This window comes from Cygnus olor (genome assembly GCF_009769625.2).
Source record: "Cygnus olor isolate bCygOlo1 chromosome W unlocalized genomic scaffold, bCygOlo1.pri.v2 SUPER_W6, whole genome shotgun sequence".
Taxonomy (NCBI): Eukaryota; Metazoa; Chordata; class Aves; order Anseriformes; family Anatidae; genus Cygnus; species Cygnus olor.
In genome coordinates this window covers 109,353-124,875 of record NW_024429077.1, presented here as the reverse complement: position 1 = coordinate 124,875, position 15,523 = coordinate 109,353, and positions in this window count along the sequence as shown.

Here is a 15,523-nt window from a genome sequence, read left to right as displayed (position 1 = left end):
CATCATTTCTATGTATATATACACCCCTATAATAATTAAGAAATAATTAAGAAAAACAATAAAAATCACAAACTAATAAGGATTCTTCTGGTGGGGATTAAATACCCCCCCTTCTCCCACTTCCAGGGAGTGTTCCCTGGAAACACTCCAGTTCTGTGTAATTCAATCCCTTTTACTCATTAATTCATTAAGAATTCTTCTAAGGAGAAGTTAAAGGTTTACAATAGATAGTTTTAACAGTTTTAACCTTAAAAGTCTTTGTTAATGCAGTCTCTCTGGTATCAGGGTTAACTGATGCTTTTACCCAGGTATGAGTCCACCCTTTCTCAGCCGTTCTTCCTGTCATCTCAGTAGTCAGGAGCACTTGGAACAGTCCGTCCCACTCAGGTTGCAGTTTCAATTCTCTCCATGTTCGCATCAGATCCCAATCTCCTGCTCGGAATGGATGGATCAGGGCTTCCAAGACTGGGGTTTGAGCTAATGATCCACAGGTCCTGAGAGATGACAAAGAGGACGACAGTTCTTAAGAAAAGCATCTTTTGTTTCAAATTGAGGTAATTCATTCCCTTTGTCCATGAACAGCAATCCAAATAAAATATCATATAGTGAAACTCCCACATCTTTTCTTGGTGCAGTTTGAATTCGGAGAAGTGCCAAAGGTAAGCACTTCGTTTGGGGAAGCTGAGTTTCCAGAACTTAGTCATTTGCTTCTTTACTGTCTGATCCGCTCCACCCTTCCAGAAGAGGAAGGATGACAGGGAGTGTGAAATTTCCACTTAATTCCTAGAGTCCACATTAGCCCTTGCAATATTTCTGACATAAAGTGATTTCCTTGATCAGAGTTAATATTTTCAACAATTCCATACCTGGGAGTTATTTGTTCTAGAATTTCTTTAGTTACTATGTTCGCAGTAGCAGATACTGAAGGGAAAGCTTCCACCCACCCTGACAAATGATCGACCAAGACTAATAAGTATTTAAATCTACCTACTCTAAGGACTTCTGTAAAATCTACCTGTACATTTTGGAAGCGTTGAATTCCTGGTTCTCGCTCCTCTTTGGGCTGACTGCGGATAATTTTCTTATTTACCTTTTGACATACTACACAACTCCTGCATACTTGTTCAGCCAGAGTATATATATATATATTCCTACACATACATATTTCCATAGCACAGCGTCACACGTTGCTTGAATTCCCCAATGACCCTCTCAATGTAAAACAGTTAATATTTGCCTCATTAGCACTTTATTCAGCATTTCTCTCCCATCAGGGAGTATCTGTTTTCCTTTGGACTTCATGACTCCTCATTCCTTAAAAACCTCTTTCTCTTAAAACTTTTTACTTCTTTTTAGTTTTGGGTAGGGGTAGCTCAACAATTCCCTGAATCCTCTCTGGATTTATTATTTGTTCCCCCTCAGACACCAGATGCCCTAAATACTTGACTTCTCTTTCTACAAATTTTATTTTCCAATGCTTTCAAGCCCTATTTTCCCAGAAAGTCGAATAGCTTGTTAGTGGCTTCCTTCACAGCTGTTTTCTCCTGTCCTGACAATAAAAGATCATCCACATATTTGTAACAGTAACACCTCCTCTGGAGGTTGGAATTACTCCAAAATTTGTTCTAGAACTTGCCCAAATAAATTGGTGGCCCTGTAAACCCCTGAGGTAAAATTGTCCATCTGTATTGCTGCTACCGCCCCATTTCAGGGTCTTTCCACTCAAAGGCAAATATATGTTTGCTCTCAGGGTCTGAGAGCACTCCATTAATAACACCGTTATTCCAGCCTAACAATTTAGTATTTGAATGCCCAATTTCATTATTCCCAACAAGTTAGTCCCTGCCTTGGGTACATACAATAATTGCCCAGTGATCATTCTATCCCTAGTCTCAGCTTGGTGTCCCCAAAACGTGGCACTGTTATCCCAGGCCCTTCTACCCCCATCACATTTAGGGTTTCATTAGTTAATTTAAGCCTTAATACTTTACAGGCCAGTAATGACCTAGCTGTCCCAGTGTATTGGGTTCACATGGCAAGGTTCTGGTAGTGGAGGGGGCTGCAGTGGTAGCCCCTGTGAGAAGAATCCAGCAGCTGCCCCATGTTAGATAAATAAGGGCCAGTTTCAGCCAGCTCCAAAGGGGCCCACCACTGCCCAGAGCCAAGCCATAAGCAATGCAGTTTAAATCTCTATGACAGCACATCCAAGAAAAGGAAAAAAAATGCTGCATAACTGCAGCTGGGAGAGTGAGGAGTGAGAAACCTCCCTGCAGACACCAAGGTCAGTGCAGAGGAGGGGGAGTGCAGTGCAGAGGTGCTCCAGGTGCCAGAGCCGAAGCCCCCACCATGGCCCACAGAGAGGCCCCTGGTGGGGAAGGCAGACCCCCACAGCCCATGGTGTACCGCAGTGGAGCAGATCTCCACGCTGCAGCCCATTCAGGAGCAGCCCAGGAAGGTTGGCACCCCACAAGAGGGACCCCACACCAGAGCAGCTCCCTAAGAGCCCGTTTTTCGCTGTCTGTGGAGAAACCTGCACAGGACCAGCCCAGGAAGGTCGGCACCCCACAACAGAGCAGGGGGAAAGTGACCGTGAAGCAGTGGAAGCACCAGGGACTGACTGCTGCCCCCACTCCCGGCTGCCCTCCCCCGTGCCACTCAGGGCAGGGAAGAGGTGGAAGAGAGTGGATGGGGGATGGTGCCCCCAGCTTGTTTCTTTGTTTGTCATCGCTCCAGCCCGTCAGCAATAGGTAATAAATTTTATTAATCTTCCTATGCTAAGCCTGTTTTGCCCGTAACGATAATTGTAGAGTGATCCCCATTGAGGTACACTTGAGGAACCCTCGAGGTACACTTTTTCATTTATCAGGGAACTAGCTTTCTGAGAAGCCCTGACTCCCCTAGTCTGAATTTATAACAGCAATCTCTCCTCCTTCTTCCACTCCGGATATTCCTATTTGAAGTGGCCGGTCTGGCCACACTTAAAACATCTTCTCAAAGCCTGTCCCTGCTAGGATTTAGGCTGCAACACAGGTAGCTTTCCTTGTCTGCCATTCCTTCCTCTCTCTTCCTCTCCTTTCCATCCTGGGCCCACCTCCTCCTCTGCCTCACTACCCAGTACACTGTGAATACCATTTGTTTTGCTCTCTGCTTTTCCTTCTCATCTCCCCTCCTGGTGTACGCCTTCATACTACCTGCACTGTTCACTCCATCCTCCCACCTTCTGGAGCTTTTTCTGCATATCTGGCCAGGCTTTAATCACAAAATGAACTTTAAAGAGCCCTTGGGCTACCGGGTCCTCAGGATTCATCCCCGAGTACTTTCTAATTCTGATCCCGAGTCTCTCAGAGGATTTCTATGTTGTGGGTTGTTATTATCGCAGCTAGATACGCAGATATTTCTGCTCTATTGGAATTTCGGAATTACTCTCGGTCTGGGAGGGGTGTTAGTTCTTTCCCATTCTTGCATAGCTGCCTGGCAAATCATTCCCCTCCTAAACATTCTTCTCCAGTGAATAACATACTCAAAACTGACATTTCCCCCCCAGGAATACAAATTAGGCCTTAGAAACGGATTTGACTGTTCTGCTAGGCCCTCAATTAAAGATTTCCATTTTCTTCTTAAAACTCCTAACCTCTCTGCTGGTAAGGGGGGAGTGGCACCGGCCATGCGTCGGCCCTGCACAACCCCGAGGCCCCACCAGGACTCCCCCACCTCCGCTCCTGTCGCTCCGCGCTCCCTGGTGTGACTTCTCCAGGGACAGCGTCAATTGCAGTCCCTGTCTCCCCTCCTGGAGCAGCTGCTGCTGCCTCCGGTGCAATATTAGGATTATAGGGAGCTTGATTCCTCCTCCGAAAATGGAACCTTATTGTTTACATTTAAATTTACATTTAAATTTCAAGCCTGAATTTTTATCAGATGCATATTTTAGCCAAAAAGTTCCTTTTATTGGCTTTTTAGGCCAGACAATTACATAATATCAAACCATTTTCTAATTCTATATTTTTTTAATCTTTTTCCCTAGTTTTTGGGTTGTTTTTCCAAATCCTTATCATTCTCTCCAAAGGGCTATCTTTAGGCACAATCCCGGGGTCTCCAACCCCACACTGCTGACTCTTGGAACCCTTAATCCCCAGCTCTCCTGACGTGCTGCTGTGGACTTTACCACCCACAGGGTACCACACGCCTTCACAGAATCACAGAATCATCTAGGTTGGAAGAGACCTCCAAGATCATCTAGTCCAACCTCTGACCTAACACTAACAAGTCCTCCACTAAACCATATCACTAAGCTCTACATCTAAACGTCTTTTAAAGACCTCCAGGGATGGTGACTCAACCACTTCCCTGGGCAGCCCATTCCAATGCCTAACAACCCTTTCAGTAAAGAAGTTCTTCCTAATATCCAACCTAAACCTCCCCTGGCGCAACTTTAGCCCATTCCCCCTCGTCCTGTCACCAGGCACATGGGAGAATAGACCAACCCCCACCTCTCTACAGCCTCCTTCAATGTACCTGTAGAGAGCGATAAGGTCGCCCCTGAGCCTCCTCTTCTCCAGGCTAAACAACCCCAGGTCCCTCAGCCGCTCCTCGTAAGACTTGTTCTCCAGACCCCTCACCAGCTTCGTTGCCTTTCTCTGGACTCTCTCGAGCACCTCCATGTCCTTCTTGTAGTGAGGGGCCCAAAACTGAACACAGTACTTGAGGTGCGGCCTCACCAGAGCCGAGTACAGGGGGACAATCACTTCCCTAGACCTTGCTGGCCACACTGCTTCTTATACAAGCCAGGATGCTGTTGGCCTTCTTGGCCACCTGAGCACACTGCTGGCTCATATTCAGCCGACTATCAACCAATACTCCCAGGTCCTTCTCTGCCAGGCAGCTTTCTAACCACTCATCTCCCAGCCTGTAGCGCTGCTTGGGGTTGTTGCGCCCCAAGTGCAGGACCCGGCGCTTGGCCTTGTTGAACTTCATACAGTTGGCCTCAGCCCATCGGTCCAGCCTATCCAGATCCTCCTGCAGAGCCTTCCTACCCTCGAGCAGATCGACACATGCACCTAACTTGGTGTCATCTGCAAACTTACTGAGGGTGCACTCGATCCCCTCATCCAGATCATCGATAAAGATATTAAAGAGGACTGGCCCCAGCACTGAGCCCTGGGGGACTCCACTAGTGACCGGCCTCCAACTGGATTTAACTCCATTCACCACGACTCTTTGGGCCCGACTAGCCAGCCAGTTTTTAACCCAACGAAGCGTACGCCAGTCCAAGCCACGAGCAGCCAGTTTCTTGAGGAGAATGCTGTGGGAAATGGTGTCAAAAGCCTTACTGAAGTCAAGGTAAACCACATCCACAGCCCTTCCCTCATCCACCAAGCGTGTCACTTTGTCATAGAAGGAGATCAGGTTCGTCAAGCAGGACCTGCCTTTCATAAACCCATGCTGACTGGGCCTGATCGCCTGGTTGCCCTGCAAGTGCTGCGTGATGATGCTCAAGATAATCTGCTCCATGAGCTTCCCTGGCACCGAGGTCAAACTAACAGGCCTATAGTTCCCCGGGTCTACCCTCCGGCCCTTCTTATAGATGGGCGTCACGTTTGCGATGTTCACCTAGGATTAGGACAGAGGTGGGGTGTACTGCCGAGCACCTCACTTCACCGTGCTCAGGGTACCGTACACCTAAGGGCCCAAACCCCCCGAGACTCTCTTTCACTCATCTCTCTTTCGCTTCGTCCCTCTCCAGCTGAGGGGACTTCGTTCGTCCCCTCGCAGGACCACCGAGCCTCGCGGATCGGGACTTCACATTCGCTCTGCACTAAAAGTGCGTGTCATTCACACTCACACTCATTCACACCAGAGTCTCCCCGAACCCAACCCAAGGCAAGATACGGTAAAGTTTCCCTTACCTCGGTCCGTGCACGGCTTCCCAGTCCCAGTTATCAGCAGTAATCCCAGTGCCTGTTCCTGATCCAGGCTGGACTATATCTGGGCTGTGTCTGTGTATGTCTGTGCTGGCCTCCTTTCTCCCCAGAGCTTCGCAGAGCCTGTCTTCAGATTAACAATCTCGGTCCTTTGCCAGCCATACCGAGACAACCCACCACCCCCGACGGGACCACTGAAATCAGCAGGGTGCACCTTCCTGTCTGTGGTGGCAAGAAATCTTCGGTAGGCGACAAGATCCCGGACGAGCCCCCAAGTTGTGAGAAACATCTCAAATAATTTTCTTCAGACAGGATCTTCTGTGAAGCTTATTTTATTTGCAATTGCAATGGCAGGTGTCCTGTCAATCAAGAGCGCATTTTAGTAAACAAATCATAACCTTTTATTCTCTATTACCCGACGCCTGACCACCTCCCCTGTTTCCTCATTGGCTGAGTACTACAGGTTCACAAGCTACTCGACACTCCTCTATACCATACCATGTACAATTTTTCCTCTATACCATACCATGTACAATTTTTCTTTTTTTCAACCCTTTAATTTCTCCTTTCTTATGTTTTGAGAACTTGTGATTTTTGTTTTACTGTTCTCACACTGCTCATCCTGTTTTTCTCAAGCTTCTACCTTATTTTGGAACAGTGAGGCCTTCTACTGTCCATTTATCTACTTAGCATTTCTCCTTATTATGACTTCACAACTACCTTGGAATACGGAAAAGTAATTCTCTAGTGCATAAACACAACTTTGTTTCTCACAATTCTACATAGAGCAGCTCAAGATGACACTTTCTGGGGATTTAGAAACATCTGGGAGAAACTAACTTCATGGTTACCTGAATAGAATTGGCTCAAACAACTATCTGTTTGTATTATAATAATAATAAAAACTATTTGTTTGTATTATAATAATAATATAATAAACATTGTATATGTGTCATCCCCCGTGACATCCGAAGAAGAATATTTTGTCTTAATGTTGGAAAAACTCAAGAGTGCAGTATGTGAAGAGGTGCAAAAACAGCAATAGGAGTAAGAAAAGAAGAGGGGGGAATTGTGAGGAACAAAGTTGTGTTTTTGCAATAGAAGGTGTTTTTGCAGTGGAAAATTCCACTAACCTTGCATATTCAAAAGTGATTGTGTGGCATAACAGTGGGGAGTATGTTAAGCAGATGAGGGGAAGGTCCCACTGTCCCAAAATAAGGAGGATAGCTAAGAAAAACAGGATGAGCAGTATGAAATCAGTAAAAAAATAAATAAATCATGGGCCCTCTAGTCACGAGAGAAGGAAAAGGAAAAGAACAAGGAGAAATTAACGGTTGGTCAAATAAAATTGTACATATATGGTATAGAAGTGCATCGAGTGCATCCTGTGACTAGCGGTGTTCCCAGGGGTCAGTGCTGGGTCCGGTCCTATTCAACATCTTCATCGTTGACCTTGACGAGGGAATAGTGTCCGCCCTCAACAAGTACGCCAATGACATAAAGCTGGGAGGAGTGGCTGACACGCCAGAAGGCTGTGCTGCCATTCAGAGAGACCTGGACAGGCTGGAAAGATGGGCAGGAAGAAACCAAATGAGGTTTAATACGAGCAAGCGTAGAGTCCTGCACCTGGGAAGGAACAACTGCATGTATCAGTACAGGCTGGGGGATGACCTGCTGGAGAGGAGCTCTGAGGAGAAGGACCTGGGGGTCCTGGTGGACGACAGGTTGACCATGAGCCAGCAGTGTACCCTCGTGGCCAAGAGGGCCAATGGGATCCTGGCGTGCATTAAAAGGAGCGTGGCCAGCAGGTCAAGGGAGGTGATCCTCCCCCTCTACTCTGCCCCGGTCAGGCCTCACCTGGAGTACTGTGTCCAGTTCTGGGCTCCCCGGTACAAAAAAGACAGGGATCTCCTGGAAAGAGTCCAGCGGAGGGCCACAAAGATGATATGGGACCTGGAGCATCTTACCTATGAGGAAAGGCTGAGAGACCTGGGTCTGTTCAGCCTGGAGAAAAGAAGACTGAGAGGGGATCTCATCAATGTGTATAAATACCTGAGGTGTGGGAGACAGAGGGATTTGGCCGACCTCTTTTCAGTGGTTTGTGGGGACAGGACAAGGGGTAATGGCCACAAGATGGAGCACAGGAAGTTCCGCACCAACATGCAAAAGAACTTCTTCACGGTGAGGGTGACGGAGCACTGGAACAGGCTGCCCAGGGAGGTTGTGGAGTCTCCTTCTCTGGAGATATTCAAGGCCCGTCTGGACGCCTACCTGGGCAGCCTGCTCTAAGGAACCTGCTTTGGCAGGGGGTTGGACCCGATGATTTCTCGAGGTCCCTTCCAACCCCTACAATTCTGTGATTCTGTGAGTAGGTTGTGAACCTGTAGTACTCAGCCAACGAGGAAACAGGGGAGAAATCAGGTGTCAGGTAATAGGGAATATGAGGTTATGATAAACTTTTACTGCGCACTCCTGCTTGCAGGATGCCCGCCATTGCAATTGCGAATAAAATAGCTTCACAGAAGATCCTGTCTGAAGAAAATTATTGAGATTTTTCTCACAGTCCCGGTTGTCGAGAAAGTATATAAACTGTACTATGTAACTAGTAGGCGCGCTCCTGCTTGTAGGACGCCCACCATTGCAATCACGAATAAAAATGTTACTTCACTGAGATCCTTGCCTGAGCCTATGTTATTGGCTACAGAGCGTTTCTCACAGTTTGTACACTGGGAGTAGGACATATCCTCTTTGAAATGTTGGAACTCTCACAACAGTTTCTCCTAAGCATTCTCTTTGAGTTGGTGGACCTCTTCAGAATGTTTCTACATATCTGAGACACAGGCCTGTACAGAAGAAACTTTTTTTTTTGTATTGTTGGAGTTGGCCAGCTAATTCATCCAGCGTGTGTTCCTCTCTGTCTTTCCAGGTCATTACTGCCAATGAGTTGGCATATGGTGATGGTACACTCCGTATAAACTTCATCCACATGGTTCTCGTGCATTTAACTTCAACTGGACCACTGGGGATCTGGTTTTTGTCTAGGTCACCATAAATCATCTCCAGCATATAACATCTTCCTTGAAGGGCTACCTTTCCTTCATGCCTGACAGGAGTCACCTCCAGAGGGTGAGGGCTTGTGCCCCTGTTCCAATTGCTTTGTCATTGCCCGCTTCCCTAGAAAGGGATCCCAGCTGCTTGGCTTCGTTGCCCTCTAATTCCAGGCTACTGGCCCTGTTATCCCAACATTGGAGTAGCCAGGTGTCAGTGTCCAGCTTACCCCAGTTTACTCACTGGCAGTGCAGCATGAGAAGCAGAAAAGGCCTTGACTCATTATAATCACTGCTCAGCAACATCAGTGTGTTATCAACATTATTCTCATCCTAAATCTAAAACACAGCACCACACCAGCTACTATGAAGATAATTAACTCTATCCAAGCTGAAAGCAGGACGAATATCTAAGAATGTCATTTGGCTTAAAAATCCCTGAACCCTTTTTCCCCTCAAATAGGAGGATGATGTCTATATTAACATGTAGCATTTCCTTAAACAAGGGGATTTCACTGAGCATGACCTTCCTGTGCACAGACCTCCCCCATTTTTCATGTAGCTCTTTTAATCTGTTTAATAGTTCCACATCCATCAGATCCTTCACTGCTGTTTATGTTGTGAGACTCCCAACAAAATAGATTATTGTTTCTGTTTTCTTGATTAATTAAATAGTACATTTTGTTTATAGTTTTGGAATGAGGGATAGGCTGCAGGGCTCTGCATACCCCACCCTCAACAACTTTTACAATAATGATAGCCAGTGTGATCAAAACACAGATCCCTTTTACTTTGCAGGAGAGTACTGACAGTCTCAAAATTTCAAAACATTCATATTGTTTAATCATGGGAGAATATAGAGTCATGCATATGAACAGCTTCAGGATGAAGCTAAGCCTAATCACCAGGTTCAAACAGCTGATGTAAATAATCAGAAATTTGCTCTATAACCCAATCAAATTTTTCATAAAATTCATAGTGTATCTATGTCTAAATAAAATGTTTATACATATTTGTACATATATATTTCTAGATATGTATACATTGTATATAAATGTATATATTTTATATCCGAGCACTTCCTGGTCCAAATAAACCAGGCAGCCAGTCAGGGGAAGATCTTAGAACACGTGAGTATGTGTCGAGAAATGGCTGCCAGCCAATCACAAAGCAATACGAAAACACGTGGGGAATGACGCTGTCAGCAGTGGCAGCCTCCTCATATGAGGCCGCACCTCGAGTACTGTGTTCAGTTTTGGGCCCCTCACTACAAGAAGGACATCAAGGTGCTCGAGAGAGTCCAGAGAAGGGCAACAAGGCTGGTGAGGGGTCTGGAGAACAAGTCTTACGAGGAGCGGCTGAGGGAGCTGGGGTTGTTCAGCCTGGAGAAGAGGAGGCTCAGGGGCGACCTTATTGCTCTCTACAGGTACCTTAAAGGAGGCTGTAGCGAGGTGGGGGTTGGTCTATTCTCCCATGTGCCTGGTGACAGGACGAGGGGGAATGGGCTAAAGTTGCGCCAGGGGAGGTTTAGGTTGGATATTAGGAAGAACTTCTTTACTGAAAGGGTTGTTAGGCATTGGAATGGGCTGCCCAGGGAAGTGGTTGAGTCACCATCCCTGGAGGTCTTTAAAAGACGTTTAGATGTAGAGCTTAGTGATATGGTTTAGTAGAGGACTTGTTAGTGTTAGGTCAGAGGTTGGACTAGATGATCTTGGAGGTCTCTTCCAACCTAGATCATTCTGTGATACAGTGAGAGGGGGCTTCCTTTTCTGATGTGCTTTTGGGTACACTGGTAGGGGTGGCTAGTCCTACCAGCCAATTACAGGGCAGTATAAAAACACATGGAGCATGACATTGTCAAAAATGGTGGCTACCAGCCACAAAATTATGGCTGAAACAACATGGAGGACCGTGTGTAATTACAGTGGAAGGGATGTCCACATAATTCTGTGAGAAACTAAGTTGTGTTTTTGCAGTAGAGAACTAATTTTCTGTATTCCAAGGTAGTTGTGTAGTCATAATAAGGAGAAATGCTAAGTAGATAAGTGGACAGTAGAAGGCCTCACTGTTCCAAAATAAGGTGGAAGCTTGAGAAAAACAGGATGAGCAGTGTGGGAACAGTAAAACAAAGATCACAAGTTCTCAAAACATAAGAAAGGGAAACAAAAGGGAAAAGGGAGAAATTAAAGGGTTGAAAAAAAAAGAAAAATTGTACATATATGGTATAGAGGAGCGTCGAGTAGCTCGTGAACCTGTAGTACTCAGCCAATGAGGAGACAGGGGAGGTGATCAGGCGTCGGGTAATAGGGAATAAAAGGTTATGATTTGTTTACTAAAATGCGTTCCTAACTGGCAGGATGCCCACCATTGCAGTTGTGAATAAAATAGCTTCACAGAAGATCCTGTCTGAAGAAAATTATTTGAGATTTTTCTCACAATTCTAAGGTAAACAGGAAAGGCTGTCCGGTCCTGCCAGCCAATCACAGGGTTTCCTGAGAATATGTGGGTATGATGGTGTCAAGAAATGGCCATCAGCCAATCACAGAGCAGTATGAAAACACGTGTGTTATGATGTCTAACAAAATGGCAGCTCCTTGCCATAAAATGGTGGTTAGAGCAAAATAATAACCCTGTGTGTATGTAGGGAAAAGGTCTTCCTGGTCTGATGTACTACTGGGTAAACTGGAAGTGGGTGGCAGGTCCTGCCAGCCAATCACAACAGACCATGTGACCAGAAGAGGGAGACTGACTTCCAGAGTAAATGGCCCATGAGGTTACTGAAGGTAGGGAATTGGGATCTGTAACTTCTTATCTTGTGCATTAGCTGTGTATATAATATTGGCACTCTGCTTATTGCAAAAGCTGCTGGTGTTTTACATGCTACAAAACAGCAACCACTCTGTAACAAGGGCTTAGAATAACCCTGATATTATTTAAAATGTTTAGTCTAGCTTCAAATTTGGTATTACACAATAGTTTCAACTATTACAAGAAAATATTCAAATGCAGGTTCATGATTTGTGATATAGAACAGAACTCTTGAGAGCAGAGCTCTTAAAACATTTAGATTTGGATAACTTGATCAGTTTGAGAGAGAAAAAATGGAAAAATAAGTTGAGATGTCTATTATTTTCCCTTTGCAGAGATTTTGTGATCAGAACCAAAGCTGAGTATAAGTCTACCTGTAAAAATAAAATTATATCTACTAGTAGCCCTAGATAGTAATTTCCACCTCTCTTACTATGACAGGAATAGGACAGTCAGAACACTGTTTCATTTGAAAAACACTAACTTCCCTGGCATTTTCTCTTTTCAAGGTAAATCTCACAGAACTGTGATTTTCAAGAGGTATGTCAACAAATGTTACCCCCCCACCCCCCTGTTGCCCCATCCCACTTCCTCAAAGATCAGGAGTTTCAGAGCAATGGAAAATGGGCACAGTTCCCTACTAAGATCATTTTGCTATGTGCTCTTCTTATACTTGTTTTCACATATATACTGCCTGAGAAAAGCAATATTCCTCTGTAAGTTGTGGGTCTTTAGAAGATCTGTTCTCCTAGCCTAGAAACCAGGAGATTGCAAGGGTATGTAGGAGTATCATTATCCATTATGGGGTTGCAAAGCTGAGTCCATTCTTCTGAGATGCAGGAGGATTGCCTCTGTGATCCTAATCATATTTACCAGAAATTTCTTCCTTCAAGGCTTCTATGACTGTTTGCCTTAGTTATTGAAGTTCACCCCTACTACATAGGTCTACATACAACAGGTAGCCCTTAGAATACAATTTTCTTGGATTTTTTATTTATTTAACAAATCTACCTATAATATCTATATGTCTTATGAAATTATAAATGCAGAAATACAGCAGAATTGCTCTAGATGGCAACTTTCTATTTTAAATGTTGCTTATTTTATCACTTCTTTTCTGTTCCCCAGGGGTTGGTGTTGGGGCCCATCCTCTTTAATATCTTTATTGATGATTTGGATGAGGGAATTGAGTGTACCCTCAGTAAGTTTACAGACAACACCAAGTTGGAGGGGAGCATTGGTCTACCGGAGGGTAGGAAGGCCCTGCAGAGGGACCTGGACAGGTTGGATTGATGGGCAGAGGCCAATGGGATGAGGTTCAACATGGCTAAGTGCCGGGTCCTGCACTTTGGTCACAACAACCCCATGCAACGCTGCAGGCTTGAGGCAGAGTGGCTTGAAAGCTGTATAGAGGAAAAGGACCTGGGGGTGCTGATAGATGCTCACCTGAACATGAGACAGCAGTGAGCCCAGGTGGCCAAGAAGGCCAATGGCATCCTGGCTTGTATCAGGATAGTGTAGCCAGCAGGACCAGGGAGGTGATCGTCCCCTTGTATTCTACTCTGGTGAGGCCGCACCTCGGGTACTGTGTTCAGTTTTGGGCCCCTCACTACAAGAAGGACATGGAGGTGCTTGAGCGAGTCCAGAGAAGGGCAACGAAGCTGGTGAGGGGTCTGGAGAACAAGTCTTGTGAGGAGCAGCCGAGGGACCTGGGGTTGTTTAGTCTGGAGAAGAGGAGGCTCAGGGGAGACCTCATTGCACTCTACACCTACCTGAAAGGGAGTTGTGGGGAGCTGGGGGTCAGCCTTTTCTCGCAGATAACTGGCAATAAGACTAGAGGGAATGGCCTCAAGTTACGCCAGGGAGGTTTAGGTTGGAAATGAGGAGACATTTCTTCTCAGAAAGAGTAGTCAGACATTGGAACGGGTTGCCCAGGGAGGTGGTACCATCACCGTCCCTGGGAGTGTTTAAGGAAAGGTTGGACTTGGTACTTCGGGACGTGGTTTAGTGGGTGACATTGGTGGTAGGGAAATGGTTGGACTAGATGATCTTGGAGGTCTTTTCCAACCTTAATGATTCTAATGATTATTAACTTGACTGCCAAATGGCTGACCATACTCTCCTTCAAGAGCAAACCCCAACATAACTAAAGAAAAAAACATCAAAATAAAGTAATGGCTACACATTTTACTTGACTTAGTCATAAGAAGCTGACTGTAGATCCTATTTTGGAGAGTACTTAATCTTATAAGATCCTGGGACCGTCAAGAATACTATGAGTTTCATACAAGCTACTTTTCTTACACAAGAAATGGAACACCATGAAACTAAAAAAAGGAGATTGTTTCTTGGGTAACCTCAACATGTAACCCAAGGAGCAATGATGAAAGTAAAAAGGTACTTCTACCCTTCAAAACCACAGCTTCAAAAGAAGGGAGTGGTTTTATACCTCACCTTGGTTTGTCCAATAGCATTGGGCTGTAAGCAAGCCATGCTTCTGAGGAAGTAGGAAACTTTAGTCAGGGAGAGAGGATTTTAAACAAGTCTTCTCAGGTGAACATCCTCATTTTAAATTAGTAGTTAGAGAAGACACATACACCTTCCACCATCTTACAGCTGTCATTCCTGGTAGTATTTTGTGTCTTGTTTGAGAGTGGAGGCATGTTCTCACCTGTGCTTTGGAAGGTAAGGAAGGCAGGAAATGCCTAGTTTGGGAATCCCAGGATGACAGGGTATGGAGCACAGTTCTGAGCATCTGGGTATTCCCCTGAAAGTGCAAGCTTACCTCCTCATGAAAGAGGGGTGCACTTTGAAGAGTCTTGGGATAAAGTGCAGCATCCACAAAATATTTTGGCAGAGGTGTTTTTAGAAATAGATGGAGAGCAATCTGACAGGGGGGAAAGGAGGCTCATCAAAGTATACTACTTTACATAATGTGATCCTAGATACGTCTGCTATTCCTAGGTACAACTAGATAATGGTAATAATTATTACAATGGAGGGTTTGAAAGGCAACAAATTTTTGAGTGAATACAGAATAGGAAGGCTTACTGACATATCTTTATAGAACATGTTTTCAAGGATACATTTGTGAAAAACAGTTTTAACAAACTTTTCTCAATCAATTTGGGAAAAGCTCAACTTCAGTTGAACTCTATACAGCTTTACTGTTTTTATGCACATACTTCTTGAAATTTATACAGCAAGTACCTCATCCTTATCAGTATGTCTGCTATCACTAAATCATCCACCCCATTCAGTAGCAGTCCCCTATTTTCCCTGTTCAGCCTTTTACTATTAATGCAATAGTGGAAGTTGCTGTTGCTCTTCATATTCCTTACAAGTCTCAAACTGAGCTTTAACTTTCCTGATACCATCCCTATATACCTGGACAATGTCTCAATTCTTCCTTTGTAGCCTGTCTCTGATTTCATCCTCTGTACGCTGCCTTTTTGTGTTGGACATCCCTTATTAGTGCCTTATACTTAAGCAAAGCATGCTATACTTCAGCAGAGTGTAGTTCCATTTACCTGAAAGTTTTATCTCTGATAGAAGCTTTTGGGTCTCAGGAGTCATCCCTCTGACAAACAAAATCAGCATTACAAGGCATGTCAGGCAAAAATAATTTTTCTAATGATTTCAGTGGTGTATTTCCTATAAAGCCATACCTTCCAATTCTAGCTGTTTTCTTCAGGTTTAGAGAGACCCATAAATGTGTGTCTTAATATACTGTAGCCTCAGAGTATCAAT